Source organism: Rhinoderma darwinii, chromosome 2, assembly GCF_050947455.1.
Source record: "Rhinoderma darwinii isolate aRhiDar2 chromosome 2, aRhiDar2.hap1, whole genome shotgun sequence".
NCBI lineage: Eukaryota > Metazoa > Chordata > Amphibia > Anura > Rhinodermatidae > Rhinoderma > Rhinoderma darwinii.
Genome location: NC_134688.1, coordinates 171,359,895 through 171,385,359, shown reverse-complemented (window position 1 = coordinate 171,385,359; position 25,465 = coordinate 171,359,895).

Genomic DNA, 25,465 nt, shown 5'->3' with positions numbered 1-25,465 from the left:
CACTAGCCACAAGCATTGAACCCATATGATTTTACTGTGGTGAAAGAAACAGGTCCCATCACAGGGCCAGGGCCCGATCTATGCACTGAAGTAAAATCATACTGGCCCGCATGAAAGTCCATCCTCTCCCCACCCCTAAACAAGACAGTGGGTATTAGCTTGCCTATCTGACTCGTCCCCTCTTCTATTCTCCACTTCGCTTTCTCCATAGCAGCGTGACGTGCGTGGCTGCATGTGGGGAGGGGAGTAGACGGCAACTCAGAACTAGGGTTTAAAATGCAGTGGCGGGACTAGGGAGTTCTGGGCCTGCCATTTGCCAACCAGTAACCAGCAGGTAGATAGCACCACCCTCCCACTGAAGATCTCCCCCCCTATTGTAGATAGCACTCTCCACCTGTAGATAGCACCCCCCTGTAGATAGCACACCAGAAGTAGATAGCGCCACTGTAGCTCCCTGTAGGAGCCGAGTCCCTGACCATAGCCTGCTCTTTCAGGGGATTCTGCTCTTAGAGGGAGCCCCTGATGTCTCTGTGGCGCTATCTACAGAGGGGGTTGTGCTATCTACAGGTGTGTGGTGCTTTCTAGGGGGTGGTGGCTCTCAACATGGGCACTGTGGCACTAAATCTGGGTGTGGCACTATCTACAGGGGACACTGTGGCGCTATTTATATGGGCACTGTGTGTGGCACTATATAAGTGGGCTCTGGCACTTTATATAGGGGCACTATGGCACTATTTCACTTTACATGTTGGCACTGTCTTACTATGTGGGCACAGTGGAACTATCTACAGTCGGCACTTTGTCACTTAATATGTGGGCACTGTGGTACGATGTTGGCACTGGCAATAACTATGTGGGCACTATCTACAGTGCGCAATGTGGCACTATCTACAGGGACATTGCGGCACTATCTACATGGGCACTGTGGTGTTTTTAGGCATACGGGATGAAAAACCCTGACAAATTAAATCCATCCATTTTATTAACGGATGGCAAGCGGATGACAAATGGACATTAAAAACGGACAGAAGGTATGAAAATGGATAAAAATTTGGAGACACAGTGATGCAGTTGATCAGTCTTTAATGGCCATTTTTTTTTCACTGTCGTGTTAATGTAGACTTGGTTGTTTTTCTTCCCTGACATCTTCTCTGCCCCCTCCTCTGTAACCTACTGTGTGCCATCTGCTACCCCCAGGGATTCCCTGCTAAGGTGTGTCTCCCGCCTGCCTCTTCGCGTCCCCCCCTGTCGCTCAGTGGTACATGGGATCCTTCCAGCTCCTCGTTTCACAGTCATGTCTCCTTTTCAGCACCGCATCAGGACCTAGTTTGGCGGCACTGAGAGGAGGCAAGACTGTGGAGCGGTAAGTCAATACCACAGTCAGGTCTAGGGTCTAAATTTATATAAAGGGGTTGTCCAGTCCCTAAAAATTGATGGTCTATCCTCAGGAAAGGCCATCAATATCTGATCAGTCCTGGTTCCAACTCCCAACACCCCCACCGATCAGCTGCTTTGAAGAGGCCGCAGCGCTCAAACGAACGCTACTTTCTCTTTAATATCTTTAATGCTCACACTGTGAATTGCCGACACACTTGTGGCGGTGGTTCAGAGTATTACAGCCTTCTAGCATTCACTTCAATGGGAGAAGGCTATAATAGTGTGAACCGCCGCTACAAGTGTGTCGGCGATTCATAGTACTAGCAGACAATGAATGGAGGGGAGAACTGCTGATAGCACAGAGCTGCCGGGAGTTGGACCCCAACCAATCAGATATTGATGGCCTATCCTGAGGATATACCAAAAATTTTCAGGGACTGGAGAACCCCTTTGTCACGGCGCGGGGTGTGGACCCACTGGGCCATACCTCGTAGCGGGATAGCAGCTGGCCAAACAGGTATAATGCAATGTCTATAGTTCAGAAAGGGTACCTGAGGCAACGTAGACAGTAGCAATGGATTCAGGCTAAGATGATGCTCCGACAGTAGACAGACACTTGGCGGGGTGCGACACAATAGATGCAGCGGAGGGCACAACACTACTCCAACATTTGAAGGCACAGAGGCACGGGATACAGGGTACAGGCAGCAGGACTGGGTAACACTGGGAACTGGAAAACACTAGGAGACCATTTGCAAGGACAAATTTAACACAACAACGCTCAGGTAAGGATCGAGAGGACAGAGCGCCTTTTATAGTCCCGAAGCATTCTGCAACTGTGCGCGTACTGGCCCTTTAAGGACATGCACGCGCCCTGCAGGTGACAGTGTTCGGACCAGGAAGTGAGTGCCGGCGTCTGCCAGGAGGGAGTCAGGACGACGGTCCGCGGCCATAGACGTTACACCCTTTAAGAGGAGTCTGGTCAAATCAATTAATTAATTTTGGCATCTGGTCTGGAAACTACGCAGGTGACGTGAGTGTCGCATGTGAGGAGGAGACTTCGTCAAGGCATACAGCGATGGTGGAAGATCTTAAAGCCTGCAGGAGCAGCATCATCAGCCAGAACTGCAACTTAGTGAGTAATTCTGCTGTGTATGGGCAGCAGCTTCAGAGCAATGATCTTTTTTTATGTTGCCCCTCCTACGCCCCCACAGAGCCCATAAACACCTACTGTCTTACCCCTGCTCCCACACAGAGCCCCTGTCATTTTGCATCTCCCTTCTGTTCCTCCCACTATTCATTTCACCAACTCTCTTGTCACCCTCACAGAGTCCTGCCTCCTAGTCTCTACCTGTAGCACCCTGACACAACCCCTGCACATCTACTGTGTCAATCCTGCCACTCCAAAGAGCCCCGGCCAGTTTGTGTTTCAACCCTGTTGCCACATTGAATTGTACACCCCCAGATAATGAGGGGGGGAGGACAGGGGCTCAAGCTCCTTGGCTGTATGGGGCCCATAAGTTCTTGATGGTGGCCCTGGCTACAGGTAATATTTGGTGGAGGTGATTGCTGCTTAAGAAGGATCTAAAGGTTATGAAATGTAAGGGTTCACTTACTCTTTCTTCTTGAACTGTGGATATTTACTCAATGTGCTGAATAAAAGTCATGAATAATACAACCGTTTGTGTGTTATTAGTTTACTTAGATTGTGTTTTTGTCTATAATTGAGATTTAGAGAACAATCAGATCACTTTTTATTATTAATCAATGCAGAAATCCACAATTTATTTTCAGAAAATGGAAACTAAGAGGCTTCAGAATGAAAGACTTAAGCTTCGTTCACATCTGCGTCAGGGCTCCGTTCCAACGTTCCGTCTGAGATTTCCGTAGAAACGGAGCCCTGACTGACACAAACAGAAACCATCACCATTGATTTCAAATCAATAGTCGACTGCGCTATGGATTCCGTCAAAATGACGGAACCCGATGGAACCGTTGCACAACTGAGACAAACGGAGCCCTGACGCAGATATGAATGAAGCCTTACTCATCAAGACAGTAAACTTTAAAAAGAAGACATTTCAATAAAAAAATAGTATGTCATTACCACAAAGATAACATGCAACTTATTGATATAAACATTCCACAGGTAGGTAATGAAAACTAGATGAAAACGTTTGCATACTAGGGACTTTTATGAGAACAATTATTTGCTTTAGAATACTTTTCATTTTCTGTTATATGGAAAGTCACAGTCGTCCAAAAAGTTGCCATGGAAACTGAAACTCAATGATAAAATACGAACATTTGAGTCACACTTTTGAATAACACATCTAACAAATACAGAGCAGATCAGACTTGTGTGAAATATTGTTTTCTGACTACATCAATCTATAAGCTCTACTATATACACAACAGCAATGTGTTTTAAATAAGAACAATACCAATACTGAGCATGGAAATGCAGCATTGTCGGTCTGTACATCGCTCTGGATTTCATGAACGCTTACTTATGCCATAATCCATATTGTAAATGTTTCTTCTAACTTTCTGGTGAAGCTCAAAGTAGTGGAATCTGCATGTGCACATAAATGCGCATTATATGCTGGGAGCAAGCCTGTAAATAACATATAGCTCATCCCTATTCTCCGGGGGCACTAGGAACCGAAATAAGACACCCACCTCCACCCGCAGGCTTAGCAAAATTATCAAGCAATGTAGGAAGATACTGCCCATCCCTCCCGCAAGGCATGGTTAAGGGCATGTTCACACGTAGCAGAGTTTTTCCTCTGCAAATGTTGGTGCAGATTTGGGGCAATTACGCAATGAATCTGCAGCAACATTTGCATATTTGACAGGTAATTCAGACGTTGCAGATATCACAGCGGACTTGCCACAGATTTCTGTATTTGCATTGCAAAGGCTGAAATCCGCAGTGAAATTCCGCTTCTTCTCCGCAACAGAGTGTGCGTGCTGCGGAGGTCAAATTCTGCACCGCAGCCTATGGTCCGCAGCGGAGTTTTCCGCAATGTCTGAACTAACTTGCCTAAAAATGTATTGAAACAAATGTAAAAAACGGCCGCTGGAGAATTCCACTGCGGACTGTCCGCAGCGGAATTCCACAGCATTTCCGCCACGTGTGACCATGCCCTAATAAGCCTGCCTCCTTCTACCCATGTTATTGGTGATTAGTGGCATGCACCAAATTCAATTGGGGCACTCTTTTTTGTATGTACATTCCAGACTGGGAGAACATAAGAAGCGAGATAAGTGAGCATTTTCTATGTATTTGAGCCCGATAAATGTTGCTTGAATTTGTAGGAATTCTGGACTATTGCAATATGGACTAATAGCTCTTTACAGTATACTGTACATGCATGAGTCCCCACATATGAATGAGTAGAAATCAGCATAGTACTCTTACGTCTCAGTACAACTTGGGTTATTTGACCGACTGTTCAACTGGTAATACAACCTATAATTTGCATTCACTGGTGGCGATCCTATAGATTACCGACCGTTAATGGTTCTTGTTATTTAACGGTTGCTGTATGTCTTGCAATCAAAATATGTCACTTTGCTTTTATTATGTTTTGATTATTTTTATGGTGCTGAAAACATAATAAAAACAATGGGCAGATTTACTATTGGTGCTGGCCAAGAATTCTGGCCTAAGTTGCACCATTTTTAGAACAAATCATTCTAGACAAATTAATTAATGAAATGCATTAAAATTAATAGATGCTTGCGACTCGCCCAAAAAGGGGCGTGGATTAGTGGGAAAGGAGGCGTGGTTAAAGGGTGCAACATTGTGGCGCAAAAACAGTGATCTAAAGTAAGCCCACCAAGAGATGGTATAAAGTAAGACAGCAGTGTCTGAATATGCGCCAAATTTATCATCCAGCATGAGCCACTGTGATAAATTTGGCGCATCTAGTCTAAACCTGAGCAGTCTAAATTGAAGATACTCTTAGGCCCTTAGGAGTTATTTTGCAGTCAGAAAAATCTGCCTCAAAATTCCTTCAGGAATTTTAAGGCAGGTTTTGACCTGCCTGCAAATTCTTGCCGTGATTTTAGCAGCATTTATCGTCCGCTGCATGGGGCACCGTGGGTGAAAAACGCCACAAACATCTCGTTTTTCAATGGGAGGTCAGAGGCGGAACTGCAGCATGCTTTTTCTTAACGTGAGCGGCTAAAAACTGTTCCGGAAATAAAACACATTGAAATAAATCGAAGGCAGTTTGCTGCTGATTCGCGGTTTCCACATCAAAATCAGCGACACAAAACTGTGTGCACTGGGCCTTGGTAAACCTACCTCAATGTTTATAAAAAGTAAATGAATAAAAACACATACTGTTAATCAGAAATTCTATGAAAGTGGAATATTCTTTTAATGTTTTCTTACATTAGCTCATATACATATATATGTTGAAGACACGAGACAGACCCGTTGGTAACAATAAGGACATATACATATCAGTTCTGTAAATAAAAATCGGCCTCTCTTGGTTATGTGCAAAAACTGAATGGATTACAGAACTGTGCGTTTTTTGCCACTAAACTCATATCACTTGAGACCACTTCAGTTTTCACAGGCGAGTGTACATAAAAGGCTTTCCGCTATCTACCTCATTGATAACATCTGATACGGGGTTTTAAGACAGGCATAAACACTGAACTAGCAAAATGCATTTAGTTTCATTGTATTGTGTATTGAAGCATTTCTCATGACCTGTGTCAGGAGGAGTAGAATCGAGCTACCTGCTTGAGACTGTGTTTTTAACAAAATATTTGTGAGCTTCCCAAACAATATCTCTGTGGTGGGTCAGAAACTCAAGCCATTAAATCTGGAAGAGAAAAATGACGGATAACAACCTCAGATTCACAATGTAAGGACATTTATTTCAAAAATCATACAGTAAGGATGTGAAGTCTTGAGTAAAATCGTATATTCTCAAAAATGGAGAGATGCTGGGCGTCTTTTAACACTTTCATTAATGGAAAATCAAGTCAGATTCACTCCTCACTGTTTTGTTGTACTCTTTAGGGCTTATTTAGATGCACGTGATGTACGTCCGTGCAATGCGCGTGATTTTCACGCGCCTCGCACGGACCTATGTTAGTCTATGGGGCCGTGCAAACTGTCCGTGAGTTTCACGCAGCGTGTGTCCGCTGCGTAAAACTCACGACATGTCCTATATTTGTGCGTTGTTCGCGCATCACGCGCAGCACATGGAAGCACTTCCGTGTGACGCGCGTGATTCACGCAACAGCAGTAAAAAGTATGATTGAAAACAGAAAAGCACCACGTGCTTTTCTGTTTACAAACATACAGAGTGTCATAATGATGGCGGCTGCGCGAAAATCACGCAGCCACGCATCATACGAGGGTGACACATGGCCCGGCCTAACTCTTACTTTTATTTTATAATGTAACCAAACACATTTTATATATTGCTTCCTTAACGCCTAGCTTCACCTCTTTTCTGTAATCTAACATCAATAAAACACTGTACAGCATGCAGATCTACCTTTCTCCATGCTCTACTGGCTCCTTCCCTTCAGCTGCCAATCACCGGAGACATATCACTGACCACATTGTCTATACATTTAATAGACACAATTACTGTGGTCACCAGTTATTATTCTGTGCTGCACAGGACCTGCCCATGAAACAGAAAAAAAAGAAGCAAGATTGTGCCTGGTCATTGCCCAAGCTGAAGTAAGGGCAGGGAAAGGGAGAGAAAAGTAGAGTTATGTGAGTCAGAGGGTTAGGAGGTTTGTACTTAAAGAGGCTCTGTCACCACATTATAAGTGCCCTATCTCCTACATAAGGAGATGGGCGCTATAATGTAGGTGACAGCAGTGCTTTTTATTTAGAAAAACAATCTATTTTGACCACATTAGGAGTGATTTTAGCTTTATGCTAATTACTTTCTTAATGCCCAAGTGGGTGTGTTTTTACTTTAGACCAAGTGGGCGTTGTACGGAGGAGTGTATGACGCTGACCAATCAGCGTCATGCACTTCTCTCCATTCATTTAGTCAGCGCATAGTGACACTGCGTTGTTCGCTATGTGCTGTCTTATACTGAGACATTAACGTTATTGAAGTGTTTAGACAGTGAATAGACATTCCTTCCAGCCAGGACGGGATGTCTATTCACAATCCCGGCACTTCGTTAAAGTTTCTGTGGTACTTACAGCAGAGCAAAGCGTAATCTCGCTGTAACCTGTCATTTACAGCGTGATCTCGCGAGATTACGCTTGCTCTGCTGTAAGTACCAGAGAAACGTTAACGAAGTGCCGGGATTGTGAATAGACATCCCGTCCTGGCTGGAAGGAATGTCTAGTCACTGTCTAAACACTTCAGTAACGTTAATATGTCAGTATAAGACAGCACATAGTGAACAACGCAGTGTCACTATGCTCTGACTAAATGAATGGAGAGAATCAGCGTCATACACTCCTCTGTACAACGCCCACTTGTTCTAAAGTAAAAACACGCCCACTTGGGCATTAAGAAAGTCATTAGCATAAAGCTAAAATTGCTTCTAACATGGTAAAAATAGATCGTTTTTCTAAATAAAAACCAATGCTGTCACCTACATTATAGCGCCCATCTGCTTATGTAAGAGATAGGGCACTTATAATGTGGTGACAGAGTCTCTTTAAAGGGAACCTGTCACCAGCATTTCACCTATTTAACTCTACTCACCCCTCACGGGCCGCTGCTATCAAAAGTTCATTGCCAATATCCCCTCTCTTAAACACCTCCTCCGACCGTAAATAACGGTCTGCAAACATTTTGTGCCGTTTATGGTAATAACCCGGTGTCCCTTTGTGCGCACATCAGAAGAGGACATCGATGCACAAGTAAGGGATTTCATGGGTGGTGGGGGACATGTGAGGAGCCTTCAATCAAAGGTAAGGAGGCGGGGTTAACTTGGAAAGACTTGAGGAATGAAGATATGACTTTTATGCTCATTAGCATACAGCACGGGAATACAAAAAAACTGAAGACTAAAAATACAGAGGCGACTTAGAAGATAAATATAGGCTACATAGAAATGATTTTTCACCCACTTCCCCCTGGTATTGATGGTTTAATAGGGGAAATGCTGGTGACAGGCTTTCTGACTTGCAGATGTGTCATATGTCATAGAGGGGAATGGGGAGGTGGTCAGCGCAGCACTCTTCATTGAAGTTCTTGGGAGTTAAAGAAAGAGGCTAGCCTTAAGGACCTATTACACGGGCAAATTATCAGGCAAATGAGCATTAACAGGCGCTCGTTCCCGATCATTTCCCTGTGTAAACAGTACATAGATCAGTCGATTAATGAGCAAATGCTTTTTCATCGGCTGATTGAATTGTTTATGCATCAAGAAATATTATCGTTGTTGGCAGCACATTGCCCTGTGTAAACAGGGAGATCTGCTGCCAACTTGATAGAAATGTATGGGGACGAGCGATCATAGTAATGAGCGCTAGTCCCCATACATTACTGATAAAAGCTCCTTGTGAAAGGAGAAACGAGCGCTGATCAAAGAGTTACTCGTTCATTGGCGCTCGTTTACATGGCCCACATAAGGCAGTGTAAGAGGATCCTTAGAGTGTAGCCACCTCTCTATCCAGTTCTGTGGGGAAAGCAACTGGTGTGAAATTCCCACTTGCTCTTTCACTCGCCCTGTCATGAAGCGGGTTAGTGGACCCATTAGGCCGTACCGCCTTAGCGGGAAGGCAGCTGGCCAAGCCACAGGAAACCCCAGAAATACAATGTCCCGCACAAGGGTACCTGAATAGTCCAAATGGTGGCCGCAGCTCTGGCACAGATGAGATGGGTGCAGCAGATGGCGCCAAACGTGGCGGATGACACAGGAGTCGCAAGTTGCGCCAGACGTGGCGGATTCCTCCGGACGTGGCAGATGACACAGGACGTGGCGGATTCCTCCGGACGTGGCAGATGACACAGGACGTGGCAGATTCCTCTGGACGTGGCAGATGACACAGGACGTGGCAGATGACACAGGACGTGGCAGATGACACAAGACGTGGCAGGTTCCTCTGGACGTGGCAGATGTCACAGGACGTGGCACGACTTGATACTAAGACAAAGCACGGGAAACAGGAACGTGGCGGATGACACAGGAGTCGCAAGTTGCGCCAGACGTGGCGGATTCCTCCGGACGTGGCAGATGACACAGGACGTGGCGGATTCCTCCGGACGTGGCAGATGACACAGGACGTGGCAGATTCCTCTGGACGTGGCAGATGACACAGGACGTGGCAGATGACACAGGACGTGGCAGATGACACAAGACGTGGCAGGTTCCTCTGGACGTGGCAGATGTCACAGGACGTGGCACGACTTGATACTAAGACAAAGCACGGGAAACAGGAACGGGGAACAAGGCACGGGTAACAACAGGAACGGGAAACACTAAGGGACCATTTGCAAGACAGACTGGGAAAACTAACAACGCTCAGGCAAGGATTAGAAGGCCAGGGGCCTTCTTATAGACCAGGAAATTGTGGCAGTTGATGATGATGACGATCTCCTTATTGCGCGCGCTGGCCCCTTAAGGCCGGGCGCGAGCGTGTGCACGCACCCTACGGGACACAGCCGAACGGAGCGGAAGTGAGCGCTGGCGTCACCTAGGAGTAAGACGGGGACCAGCTCTCACAGATCCATGGCCGCGGGCGTCGGGAGGTGAGTGAACCCGACGGCCCGCGGCCATGGACGCTACACGCCCCTTCATCATCCACTGTGATCGGTAACTGTATGTTACTATGTGGAGATAGGTTGCCCTAGCTACTGGGTCCCATAGGAGCTTCTATGTCTGCTACCCTGATGTTATGTCCATGCATAGTCCATTATAGGTTCACATATGCCATAGCAAAAGGAGTATTACCAGTCTTAGATGGGCCCCCTCTTCCTATAAGCCACATAGCAGCTGCATAGGCTGACTCTATGGTAAATACACTGTTGGTGCTAAATGTCATACATACAAAGTAAACAACACAAAAATTAAAGTATTTCTAATGCGTATATATTCAATACATATACTTTCCATATACAATATATGTCAATAATTATTATATATGTTATCAGGGAAAGGTTTTTAGGGTATGGAAACGTCCATACAGCCACTAGTTCAAGACTAACATACCATAACACATGTTACTGGTTTATCGAATAGCATGTGGGGCATATTGGCCCAGTCCATAATGTTACAAGTTCAGCATTCCTTCATGAAATAATGTTTGTTGACTCAGTTGCAGTAGTATACACTTTCCCACAATGGCTCTTTGACACTTGCAAGTCTAGTCTGTACCAACCTCCATTGTATTAGGCAAATAGCCATGCTGCACTGAAATTCCACTCATTGTTAAAACTGAAGCACAGGATTTACTCCAGTTCACAGACAGCAGAACCTATTGTTGTATGAAAACCCTCTTCAGATGTGATCTGAAAAGAATCATGTGACCCAAAAAAAAAGGGATTAACTCCAGGATGTCTTCGCTTTTTGCTTTTTTTTTTTTTTTCCCCAACATCCCGAGAGTAAGAGGAAAATAATAAAGTCACACATATTGCTGTGCTGATCCATCTCCAGAAAAGTCCAACTTCCTTTGTGTGAAAACTTTCAGCTTGTAATTTTGTCTTGTTATCCTCCTGATCCGGTGACATTACAGCAAGCCCTGCTGCTAGAGCAATCCTATAAAAGACTTGGCAGAGAGTAATTGAAATATCAGCGTCCACTTTAGAACACGCTCTTGAAATGACACCATTCCTATCCATCTGCTCGTCATCAAGCGGCAACATTTTTTTAATGTTTTTGTCCATCAGATTGAACGCAGACACAGACAGCACATGAGTGAAGCCCTACTTATAAATATGTCAGATAATTATTGTCAATTTATGGTGAATTAAATACTGAGGTTCACTTGGCTTTAAAGTTATATAGAGTCCTGCAAATACTGTTAATATCATTCTCCCTTCAAAATATTTATTAGTCTTATTTTAATTATCTGATATAACAGCTTTAATTAGTTCTATTCCACCATTACGCAAATCCCTTTTGGCACGAATGGCTACTTAACATTTTGCAATGTGAAATGTAATTCAATTTTTGGTGTAATTTTTATCTAGGGATGTCATTGGTTGTGTACAGTTATGTAAGGTTGGGTAGTGTCAGTGTGCACCGTCTAATGGTTATTGCTAATTTCTTCCTCCAAATGATATTCAACGCAGTGTGATGCAGTTTATGTGGCAACTTTTTCAAGAACCCATTTACATAACTTTTCATTCGAGAATATTACCTTTCATCAGTAAAAACATTCATCTGCACTAATAGCAAAACATGGTATAAGCAAAAGCCATTATTTTTCCATGTGCTGCACTTTTACAGCAGAAAATATTGGGTGTGAGAGTGCATATGGAAATAGTTCTGGCAATAAGCTCGTAAGGTGAGCACTTATTAGCTCTTAAAATGAGTTTCTCCCCCTCTGACAGCGCACCGTACAGCCTGTACTTTCCTGTGTTTTACTTCCCCACTGCAAAATCCAGCAGGTGCTTGGATGTGAAAATGTAACAGTCTATACTAGTTATTTTAATATCTTTTGCGGGTGAAGCAGGAAGAGGACGAAGGGGGAACTTTACATATTCGGGAACTACAACACATCATTTTACAGAGACATTCTTCTTTGCCTGAATACAAATAGGGCACTAAAGGAAAAACAAAAATACGTAGTGCAATGATCACATCTAAAAAGATACCCCCAAAAGGTCACACACAACTCTTCCCTATAATAGAAGGTTTGGGAATAATTACTGTCTGACTTAATTATTGTAAATAATTTAACCTATAATATTCTATGAGTATAGTGAAAATACCTAAAGGGGTAGTACCAGAATCTGCAATACTCAATTATTTACAAGATAGGTGATAATTGTGTGTTCGCTGGTGGCCCCACTGCTGGGATCCCCACCGATCGCGAGAACGGGTGTCCCGAACTCCTTGGAATGGAGCGGCGGTCAAGCATGCGTGGTGCTACTACATTTAATGTCCATAGGACTGACTGAAACAGCCAAGCGCTGTACTCGGCTGTTTCCGTTAGTCCCATAGACTTTGAATGGAGCAGAACCGTGCATGCTCGACTGCCATTCCATTCAATGTCCTCCTCACTGTGGGATTTTGGGAACCCCTGCCTCGCAATTGGTGGGGGTCGCAGCAGTGAGGCCCCCCAGAAATCAGACAATTATCACCTACCCCGTGGATAGGTGATAAACATTGATTCTGGTACAACCGATTTAAGGGATTTTCCACATTATAAAAAATTATTCTCTGGCCCTCCACAGCTCTCTGTTTAAAGTCCTTCATTGTGTGTCAACTATTGTGACCGCACATTAACCATAACAGCCAATTGTTGTCCACGGCAGTGACTGTTTATCCATAGGGACATAATCGCAGTGGGGGGGGGGGTGCAACAAGCCTGAACAGATTTACACAAAATGGCTGCTGCATAACAGGGTTAGATGCTTTTCACTATTATATTAATGAGCTGTTCACACTAATCCTAATGGCTACAATAACATTTATATTACAGGGACTTAATATAAATTATTCAAGCCGCCATGACAATCAGTTGATCACTGCGGGCCCAGCTCCCAGACATTTTCCCTCACGCGTCTATTGCAGGGGAAATGTAGTATTACATGGCTGCTATTCAGATGAATGACTGTCCATGTAAGGCATGGATGGCTTGAGACTGCCATTGTGGCAGCCACTCTTAAGGAGCAGCACTTCTCTCTGGCTCATAGAGGGGGTTACCGAGTGGGAACCCCCATCTAGGACGTCAAAATGTCCTAATAGGGCATATGGGCAGGGTTTGTCTTCATGAGACAACCACTTTAAAGATATAATCACTAAGTATAATCGCACCGTCTGCTACTTTTGACATGTCCACTCTAATATATTACATAAAGTACAGACATTTTAATTTATTTTTTACGTTTTCTTAGGCATTTGACTATAAATATCCATATGCATTGGAAGTTGCTTTAATTATACTACTGACCAGTAGGCCGCAATGAATTGCAGTGACGCATCAGCCTCGCTATGTGTTTTCATTAAATGTGTACCATGAACGCATACTTCACAGTGGCAAATTGTTTGGTTAAGACCCGACAATTGAGAATTACAAGTGACAGCCATAAGTGAATTAAAAGCAATGGAATGTTTACCAAGTTCAACATAAATGATTGTCATATTGAAACAAAAATGACAGATATGTTTAAAACTAATATTTTTATGCGCTGGCTTCATTACTCATATAAACATTTCCAACTAATTATTTCCTGTAGTGCCAAAATCAGTGTATAAGAAACTTATAGATATCTAACAACCAGCAGACACTTGGATATTAACTGTATTAACTGCATTTAACATTTCTCTTCAAGGTAACAGGAAGGGTTCTTTTATCAAAACTCAATTAAGGGTAATTTATGGGAGCACAGTTTTATTTTTTATTAATGCCCTTTTTCAAACAATGGTTTTTAGCACATGTAGATTTAATGCTGAGCATTTAATGACAGAGGTTTTTGACACTATGTAGCTGTGTTATTTTATTGTCTTTATTGAAGTAAGAAGAATTGAATTATAATTAAAGCGCAAGTAATGTGTATTATGTAACAATGCCCATAATGATAGATAGATAGATAGATAGATAGACAGACAGACAGACAGACAGACAGACAGACAGACAGATAGATAGATAGATAGATAGATAGATAGATAGATAGATAGATAGATAGATAGATAGATAGATAGATGATAGATAGATAGATAGATAGATAGATAGATAGATAGATAGATAGATAGATAGATAGATAGATGATAGATAGATAGATAGATAGATAGATAGATAGATAGATAGATAGATAGATAGATAGATAGATAGATAGATACAATAGTGTGAACATTCTGATAGTACAGCATTTGTTTCTTGCACAGAATTGTAGGCTCATTTACAATCTTCCAAGACCAGAAGTATAGGGTGGGCCATTTATATGGATACACCTAAATAAAATGGGAATGGTTGGTGATATTAACTTCCTGTTTGTGGCACATTAGTATATGGGAGGGGGGAAACTTTTCAAGCTGGGTATTGACCATGGCGGTCATTTTGAAGTAAGCCATTTTGTATCCAACTTTAGTTTTTTCAATGGGAAGAGGGTCATGTGACACATCAAACTTATCGAGAATTTCACAAGAAAAACAATGGTGTGCTTGGTTTTAACGTTACTTTATTCTTTCAGGAGTTATTTATGTCATTATGGGTGTCAGGTCCGAGCATTCCTAGATGAACAGTTTCCTGGAAAGTGGATTGGTTGTCGTGGGCCAGTTGAATGGCCCCCTAGGTCTCCCGATCTGACCCCCTTAGACTTTTATCTTTGGGGTCATCTGAAGGCAATTGTCTATGCTGTGAAGATACGAGATGTGCAGCAACTGAAACTACGAATACTGGAAGCCTGTGCTAGCATTTCTTCTGCGGTGTTGCTATCAGTGTGTGAAGAGTGGGAGAAGAGGGTTGCATTGACAATCCAACACAATGGGCAGCACTTTGAACACATTTTATAAGTGGTCAGAAACTTGTAAATAACCATGAAAGAATAAAGTAATGTTAAAACCAAGCACACCATTGTTTTTCTTGTGAAATTCTCGATAAGTTTGATGTGTCACATGACCCTCTTCCCATTGAAAAAACTAAAGTTGGATACAAAATGGCCGACTTCAAAATGGCCGCCATGGTCAACACCCAGCTTGAAAAGTTTCCCCCCTCCCATATACTGATGTGCCACAAACAGGAAGTTAATATCACCAACCATTCCCATTTTATTTAGGTGTATCCATATAAATGGCCCACCCTGTAGAATAAGCTCATGAGGGGAAGGAGGACATTTTGAAGTTTTCATTTTTTTTATCAGCATCCCATTTTTAAACATGTCATTGTTCTCAGGTGTAAAGTATGAGGGAGTCCGTGTTCTAGGTTCTCAAAAGATGCAGTTGTTCATTGTATGTACATACGTTTCTGGGATCAGAACCAAGGTCCTAACCTTACACATTGCTCACTTTATTAGAAGCTAAAGTATAAAGTAGTGCTATGCAAAGGGGAAAAAAGTAACTAAATATGCACAAAAACAGAAGATGTAAAGGCACTAAATAGTCAGGTACAGTATATGTAAATGCTTTAGATGCTCACAAGGATAGAGACCTCTGCTATTTTTACTGCGTGTACGAAGGCATTACTTATTTAAATAGCTTAGATTGGATGGAACCTGTGCATTTTGTGGCTGGTTATCCAGTACATAGTCAATTTTCTTCACGTTTTAAGAGGGACCAGGAAAGTGGAAGAATTGGTCACTCACATGTCTTATCGCATTGAAAACTGTGTAAGTGCAGGGAATTATTATTCTCTTTTTCATAAACAGCATTCACTTGAATGAGAGTAAGCTGCAATACCAGATACAGCCCATTGACAAGAGTTGTGCTGTTTCAAAAGAAAAAAAAAGGAAAGAAAAGCAAACTCTTTTCTCCAATCAGTTAAAAAAAAATCTAAAAAAATGTCCAATCTTATTACTGTCACCTAGAAAACAGAACCAGGGATATCTGGCAGCTGCTTATCCCCCTACATATTGAAATAATATGGAAGCTCAGTACAGCCAAATCTGCATATTTTTATATTGTAGGTCAAACTATCACTCTTAGGCTGGGTTCACACGTGGCGGAATTTCACTTAAATTCCGCTGCGGACACTCCGCAGCGTTAATCCGCAGCGGAGCCGTTTGTCCATTGACTTACACTTTAATTTAGCAGTGTTCGTTTAGACGAGGCGTAAAATTCCGCTGCGGAGCATAGGCTGCGGAGCGGAATTTGGTGTCCGCAGCATGCTCTGTCTGTTGCGGAGCAGTGGCGGACTCATGGCGGAATTTATCCATTGACTTCAATGGAGATTCTAATTTCCGCAATGAAGTCCGCAGCTGTCATGCACATGTTATGTGTGCTGCGGATCCATCTTGCTTTTTTAACTTGACATTTCTTCATTCTGGCTGGACCTATGTATTTCTAGGTCTACAGCCAGACTGAGGAAGTCAATGGGGCTCCCGTAATGACGGGAGCGTTGCTAGGAGACGTCAGTAAATAGTCACTGTCCAGGGTGCTGAAAGAGTTAAGCGATCGGCAGTAACTGTTTCTGCACCCGGGACAGTGACTACCGATCCCAATATACATGTATCTGTAAAAAAAAATGAAGTTCATACTTACCGAGAACTCCTTGCTTCTGTCTCCAGTCCAGCCTCCCAGGATGACGTTTCAGTCTAAGTGACGGCTGCAGCCAATCACAGGCTAATAACAGGCTGCAGCGGTCACATGGACTGCCGCGTCATCCAGGGAGATCGGGCTGGATGCCGAAGGAGGGACGCGTCACCAAGACAACGGGCGGTAAGTATGAATTTCTTTGACTTTCACAAGGGAAAGTGCTGTCCCTTCTCTCTATCCTGCACTGAATAGGGAGAAGGGAAGTACTTTTACCGCAGTCCGCAGCAGCTAGTCCGCATCAATTTACTGCACATTTTGTGCAGATCCGCAGCAGAATCTGCAACGCAGATTCTGTGCGGCATTGATGCGGACAGTTGCGGAGGAAATCCGCCACGTGTGGTCATGCCCTTATGGTCTGCATTTCAACATTTACTCCCCCATATCAATTAATTCTGTTTCAAACCTAAACAAACTAATCTTCTTTAGAGGTAATCTGTCACCAGGTTTATTCTGCCCTATCTGAGGGTGGCACAAAGCATTGCCCTGATTTTAGCGCTGGGTCACTTACTTTGCAGTAAGAAGTAGTTTTAATAAAATCACAGTTTATCTCCTGCAGATCAAGCCGAGTGTATTCATGGGCTGCAGCTCGCCCCGCCCTTCTGACACTAATTGACAGCTTTCTCCCCATAATGTACATAGGAAGAAAGCTATTAATCAGTGGTGGGCGGGGCTTAGCCGAAGCTCATGAATATCAAGGACTACAGAGGGTTGCTGCACAAAGTGAACCAGTGCTAGAATCAGGGTTTCTAGCACTACCTTATTCCTACCCTCAAATAGGGCAGCATAAGCCGGTTGACAAAAGGACACTGCCAATTTTGACCTTCAGGACAAAACTATTTTTTTATTTTTTCCTCTCTGCATCTGGGTGCTCATAACTTTTTTTATTTTTTGTTCGACGTAGCTACATGAAACTTTGTTTTTTTGCGGAACGTGTATGTAGGTGCCATTTTTTGGTATATTTACAATATGGTTAATTTTATATTAAAAAAAATTTGGCCAAAATGACAGAAAAAAAGCAGTTTTGCTGCAGTTATCATTTATTTGTTCTTTTACAGCATACACTGATCATCATAAATACTGCTATTAAATTGTTATGCAGGTTGTTACAGTCAAAACAATAACAAATACTGTATGTGTATGTTATTTTATGTTTTGGGACTTATATTTAATAAAGTTTATGTATTGTAAAAAAAAAAAATGAAGTTGTGGGTATTTTATTTGATTTTTTTTAATTTAACATTTCTTTTTTTATTTATTTTACTTTTTTTATAATCCCATAGGTTTTTTTTTTTTAATTTTGACTTTTTAACTTTAATGTAATTGGATATGTCTATATGCCAGTACATTAGCCTGTGTTTTGATAGTATACAGGCAGTTGTTAGGGCAGGGGTCTCAAGCACGCGGCCCACGGGCCGCATGCGGCCGCTGGGGCTGTCATCTGCGGCCCGTGGGACACAGAGCCGCTAGTATCCAGCGGCTAGTACCCAGAGCGGAGTCCCGGGCAGAGCGCTAGTATCGGCTCTGCTTCGGGACTCTGTGGAATTCCTTGACATCACTGTCCATATATGGACAGTGTGTCAGGGTCTTCCCCAGAGCGGAGTCCCGGGCAGAGCGCTAGTATCGGCTCTGCTCTGGAACTCTGGGGAAGCCTCTGACATCGCTGTCCATACATCGACAATGATGTCAGGGGCTTCCCCAGAGCAGGAGTCCCAGTGATGTCAGGAGCACAGCTGGAAGAGCCTACTAGCGCTCTGCCCATTACTCCAGCTCTGGTTTTGCCCCTGACATCTCTGTCCATATGTGGACAGTGATGTCAGGAGCAGAGCTGGAATCCCAGGCAGAGTGCTAGAAGCGCCTCTGCTCTGGGACTCCAGCTCTGGGCAAGCCCCTGAGGGCGCTATGGCAGCATCTGCGAATGGCACTGTGGCAGCATCTGCGAAGGGCACTGTGGCAGCGTCCGTGAAGGGCACTGTGGCAGGGGCTGCGGAGGGCACTGTGGCAGCATCTACGGAGGGCACTGTGGCAGCATCTACGGAGGGCACTGTGTCAGCATCTGTGGAGGGCACAGTGGCAGTATCTACGGAGGGCACAGTGGCAGCATCTACGGAGGGCACAGTGGCAGCATCTACGGAGGACACTGTGGCAGCATCTACAGAGGGCACTGTGGCAGCATCTACGGAGGGCACTGTGTCAGCATCTGTGGAGGGCACAGTGGCAGTATCTACGGAGGGCACAGTGGCAGCATCTACGGAGGGCACAGTGGCAGCATCTACGGAGGACACTGGCAGCATCTACAGAGGGCACTGTGGCAGCATTTACAGAGGACACTGTGGCATTATCTAGGGGTGTGTTGCATTATCTACAGAGGGCACTGTGGCATTTTCTACAGAGGGCACTGTGGCATTATCTAGGGGTGTGTTGCATTATCTACAGAGGGCACTGTGGCATTATCTACAGAGGGCACTGTGGCAGCATCTACAGAGGGCACTGTGGCAGCATCTACAGAGGGCACTGTGGCAGCATCTACAGAGTGCACTGTGGCAGCATCTACAGAGGGCACTGTGGCATTATCTAGGGGTGTGTTGCATTATCTACAGAGGGCACTGTGGCATTATCTACAGAGGGCACTGTGGCAGCATCTACAGAGGGCACTGTGGCAGCATCTACAGAGGGCACTGTGGCAGCATCTACAGAGTGCACTGTGGCAGCATCTACAGAGGGCACTGTGGCAGCCTCTGCAGAGGACTCTGTGGCAGCATCTACAGAGGGCACTGTGGCAGCGTCTACAGAGGGCACTGCGGCAGCATCCACGAGGGCACTGTGGCACTATCTAAAAAGGGGCTGCTCAGTCTTGACATGTGTGTCTGCCAAACACTAAACTGGAAAACTGGATTGTTGAAATTAGCATGTGGAGAAATATCTCAAATTTTAAACCTAGCGTTATTATTGTAGTAATGTAGTATTATTATTATAGTAATATAGTGTTATAGTAGTTCAAATAACTAATTGATTAACAATAATTTTGTATTGTATCAAATTTGAAAGTAATGTGGCCCGTCAACTTCCCATTTTTTCTATATGTGGCCCACTTACCCGGCCGAGTTTGAGACCCCTGTGTTACCTAAATATACCCTAACAAAAGGAAATATGGTCAGACAGCCCTTGGGTCCTTAAATGTCCCCATGGCTGCCTGTCCATATAATGTATGTCCCTCGATTATGTCACAGGTTTTCCCTGTTACTCTATCAAAGGGGGGTCCCCCTGCCCATTTTCCCTTTGAATGCCATAATGAACTTTGATTGCGGTATTCAAGGGGTTAACGGCAGAGATCAGAAGTTGCGTATTATAGCCGTTGCACAACGCGTTCAGCATGACCCCTATGCTCGTCATGATGTGGCAATGTCCAGCCGCTCATGATGAGCATAGGCGGCAAGTGTCGGCAAGCAGTTAATGGCACAGTTTAGGACTGTGGGTAGTGAATAACCATTATTTATTTATCTTGATTATTTCTCCTACAATTTAGCAAAGTGTAAAATTAGAATTGTCATAATAAAAGTGGTCTCTTCTCCATGTAATCATGTTACTGTAGACTGTAGTATGAGAACGTTTAATGCAGTAATAAACTTTTGACATTATAATAATTTGACACATGTTCTGTGAAAGCTGTGAATCATAGAAAAATACCTTTTTATGGATTTTAAGCTTTCAAACATCTTTACTGCTGAGCTATTACTTAAGACAGGATGAAAACATTGCCCACACCTTTTCTTTTCATAACATTTCTGAGAGCAACTTTTTCCCTTCAGAAGCAAAGTATACATATGTGCTTTCACCTTTCATTCACGCCTGCATTCTCAAACATATTAAAATTTCATTCACTTTGTGATCAATCATAGTGACATTTTGATCCTATGAGTGCCAGACGCTGCAGATCCTCCAGTTAAGCTTCAGCCATCCTAGGAATCTCATGCTTTCTTGCTGACCAAGTATATTGGTGCCTTTGTCATTTGTTTCACTGGCTAACACCAAGCCAGCTAGGTCTTTAGTTATTATCATGTTTGCTCATGAGTCCATTTAAGCTTATTAGGCATGAAATGACTGCTGAATAAGATATATATTGTGCAATCGTAGTCTCTGAAATGAAAAAAAACACTGTAGATGTGATAAAATATACAGAATTTGTATAATATTATGTTTATTCCGCCTTAAATAAAAGATGAAAGGCATATAAATAAAACCCTTAATATTTGTACTCACAAACAATCCTGTTGTGGCTCTGTTTATTAGGCTGTGTTCACATCAGTGTTGGGCTTCCGTTCATGGGTTCCATTAGACCTTTCTGACGGAGGAACCGATGAACGGAAGGCCAAATGGAAACCATAGCTTCTGTTTGCATTAACTTTGATTTCAATGGTAATGCTTCCGTTGTAATTGGTTTCCGTTTGTTTCCATTCCGTAAGGCTTCCGGTTTTTTTGGGCTACGCTATTGTTTCTGCAAAAAAACGGAAAGCCTTACGGAACGGAAGGAACGGAAACAAACTGAAAAATAGTCAAATAAATTTAGTAAAAAAATAGCAAGAAGTTAAATAAAAACAATACATTCTGCCCTTACACAATGTTTTATTATTGAAAAAAAATAAAATAAAAAAAATACATGTAATTGGTATTGCCACATCCATAATGAGACGATTTTGGAGCCGTTTTTGATTGTGTCACTAGAAAAACAGCTCCAAAAACGGCTGCAAAAAACGCCTCAAAAAATGTTTTCTGCTTCAAAAACAGCTGAAAATCAGAGGCTTTTTTCCCTTGAAAACAGCTCTGTATTTTACAGCCGTTTTTTGCATGTGAAAAAACAATGCCAGAATAGCTGTTTTTATTTGTCCCACCTCCTATAAACAGCAATGAAAAATAATCAAGACGTTGCATGTACCGCAAAATGGTATCAGTAAAAACGACATGATGTCCTGCAAAAAAAATGCCCTCATAAAGCTACGTTGAAGGAAAAATGTTGTTATTATGGCTTGGAATGTGGCAACACAAAAACAAAGTGTAAAAAAAAAAAGTGTATTTATTGTACAAAAGTAGTAAAACATGAAAAACTCTATAAATTTGGTATCTCTGCAATAAATAAAGTCAACATATTATTTATAGCAAACCGTAAATGCCATAAAAATAAACACCCCCTTTAGAAATGAATAAATTATTCAATTAATTAAAATCAATGGGAAGCTGTTTGCAGGTGTGTTTTTAAGTTTATTTCGGCGCGTAATATGAGTGTTTTACACAAGAAAATATGCCTAAAAATGTGCTGTGTGAATATGAGCTTAAACTGTAACAGCCATGCTCCAACCACAATCTCATGGATACAGTGGCAGTAACCACGAGATCACAGTGATGAATATATCCGTCACTGAGCAAGATTAAGTAACTGCGATAGATATATCTGTCACTCGTCGTTAAAAGGTTAAATGGGTCAAAGGTTTTTTTTCAGATATAGAGCATATACATAATGGGGAATTTATAAAGACCATTACGCCAAGTTTTTGGGCAAAAATTATGGGACATTTGCATTTAAAAAAATAAATAAAAAAAAAATGTTAACTTTTTTATTGAAAATCTAAACGTCCATACAAAGAACTAGTATAAATTTCAAACGTGCAAATATCATATGAGCACGTAAAGCATACAGGTACAAAATAATATGGTCTGATATCCAATTAAATATACATTCCGTCAAAAAATACAGATTTTTAAGAAGCATTACAAAAATTGCAAGGATAGAACGTTCAATCATAGCTACAGTATCGCACAAGAAAACGCTGTCAGTTCAGCATAACATATCCCATAACAAGATGCATAAATTGCTAAGTAGATTGTTGTAGAACACCCAATTAACTTTTTAGATTTTCGGTATGATACCATGTGGAGAATCGAAGCTTTGTTATAAGTTCACCAATCTCAGTGGAAGTGAGGTGAGTGCTAATAAACTGTTTTGATTTTGCAAAAAAAAAGTGATGGCTTTATTTCTTTATGTCGTTCAGTTTCAAGTCTATCAGTATAGATATAGTTTCAACTGGGCTGACAAGTCAGTCGGTGAGGGTAATTGAGTTCTAAGCCAATAATTCAGTATACGTCTTTTTGCTATTAATAGAATGATACCTCTTCTTTACTTTCAGCATTTGACCCAATAATAGAAGAAGAAGTCTCTAGGCTCCTCTCTTCTTCTCGTCCTACTACCTGTCCTAGTGATCCTATCCCCTAACACCTCCTCCAGTCCCTCTCCCCAGCTGTCACTGGTTACCTAACTAAAATATTTGACCTCTCTCTTTCCTCTGGTATCTTTCCCTCCTCTTTTAAACATGCCATTATAAACCCATTACTGAAAAAAACAACTCTTGACCCATCCAGCGCTGCTAACTACCGACCAGTCTCTAATCTGCTCTTCATCTCCAAACTCCTGGAACGCTTGGTCTCCTCTCGCATTATCCGCTATCTCTCTGCCAACTCCATTCTAGACCCCTTACAATCTGGTTTACGGACTCTACACTCCACAGAAACTGCCCTTACTAAAGTCTCAAATGATCTCTTGACGGCTAAATCTAACGGCAAATACTCTCTACTGATTCTTCTGGATCTCTCTGCAGCCTTTGACACTGTAGACCACAAACTCCTACTTAACATGCTCCACTCTATTGGCTTCAAAGACGCGGCTCTCTCTTTGTTTTCCTCCTATCTCTCTGACCGCTCGTTCAGTGTGTCATTTGCTGGTTCCACTTCTTCTCCTCTTCCCCTATCGGGGTTCCTCAGTCCTAGGTCCGCTTCTCTTTTCTCTCTACACAGCTCCTATTGGACAAACCATCAGCAGATTTGGCTTCCAGTACCATCTCTACGCTGATGACACCCAATTATATGCCTCTTCCCGTGACATCACCCCTGCTCTAATACAAAACACCAGTGATTGTCTGTCCGCTGTCTCTAACATCATGTCCTCTCTCTATCTGAAACAGAATCTTTCTAAAACTGAGCTCCTTGTGTTCCCACCATCTACTAACCTCCCTAAACCTGATGTCTCCATCTCTGTGTGTGGCACTATCATAACTCCTAAGCAGCACGCTCGCTGTCTCTGGGTTATTTTTGACTCAGATCTTTCCTTTTCTCTTCACATTCAATCACTTTCACGCTCCTGTCATTTTCACCTCAAAAACATCTCCAGAATCCGCCCTTTTCTTACGGAGGAAACCACCAAAACTCTCATTGTTGCTCTGATTCACTCTCGTCTTGACTACTGTAACTCATTACTAATCGGTCTTCCCCTCACCAAACTCTGTCCTCTCCAATCTATCCTCAATGCAGCAGCCAGGCTCATATTTATGACCAACCGCTACACCAACGCTTCTAATCTGTGCCAGTCACTGCACTCGTTGCCCATCCTCTTCAGAATAAAATTCAAACTTATTACTCTCACCCACAAAGCTCTCCACAGTGCTGCACCTCCTCACATCACCTCCCTCATCTCTGTCTACCACCCTACTCATGCTCTACATTCTGCCAACGACCTCAGATTAAAATCCTCCATTATCCGAACCTCCCACTCCCGTCTCTAAGATTTTTCTCGTGCTGCACCAGTCCTCTGGAATGCGCTACCCCAGACAATCAGATTAATTCCCAATATCCACAGTTTTAAACGTGCCCTGAAAACACATCTATTTAGACAGGCCTATAACATTCCCTAATCTGACTCCTTTCCATGGCCCTCCTTTTAGATTAGTCATCAGAATAAGATTCCCTCACACTCCTTCTCTTCATGTCAGTCATACACGGATACTGGCTGGTGACCGGCTCATGCAGCTTTATGTGTACCACCCCATGTGTATAAAAATGGCCGGACCATAGTACAGAACAAACACTGTTACACTTTGTGTCTCCTTTATTTCCTCATAGATTGTAAGCACATGCGAGCAGGGTCCTCACTCCTCAGGTTTGAATTGTAAATTAACTTTGTCACTATGTAATGTTTGATATTGTTTGTTTCATGTTCCCTCTAAATTGTAAAGTGCTGCGTAATATGTTGGTGCTACATAAATAAAGATAATTATTATTATTATTATTATTATTATTATTATTATTATTATTATTATTATTATTATTATTATTATAAGTAAGAATACATTTTCAGTAAGATTGGATCAGTTCGGGGCTTTTGACATTTAGGACAGTTTGTCAATCTCTCAGGATAGTTTGGGGAAGCAGGCAAATCGAAGGCATATATAGCCGCATGTATAAGTTTGAAATGTGTTTGCCTCCAATTTTCATTTCTAATATATTTACGTAAAAGCAACCAGACTTTCAAAATACGCTTGGAGATTTCAGGGTTCTGTAGTACTTTCTCCCCATAGAGAAATCTAAGAGGCGGTTTGTATAACCCACATTTGACATTTGCATTTGCATTTTTATGCTGTCTCCACCATTTTTAGGCGGGACTTTGTGAAAGGGTGTGGCCTGCCATGGCCCGACAAATTTACTGTAGCTTACTCCCTAAGCTCCTAGGCTTCTCATAGGGGTGGGTGCAGGCAGACAGAATTTTATCATCTAACTGTTTATGCAGTTGGGTTCTAAATAAGAAAAAATAAGCTTTTTCACCTAAGAAGATAGATTAAGAGGATAATCTGTACAGTATTTTGGACCTATTATTAAAAATATATATATACAGGGG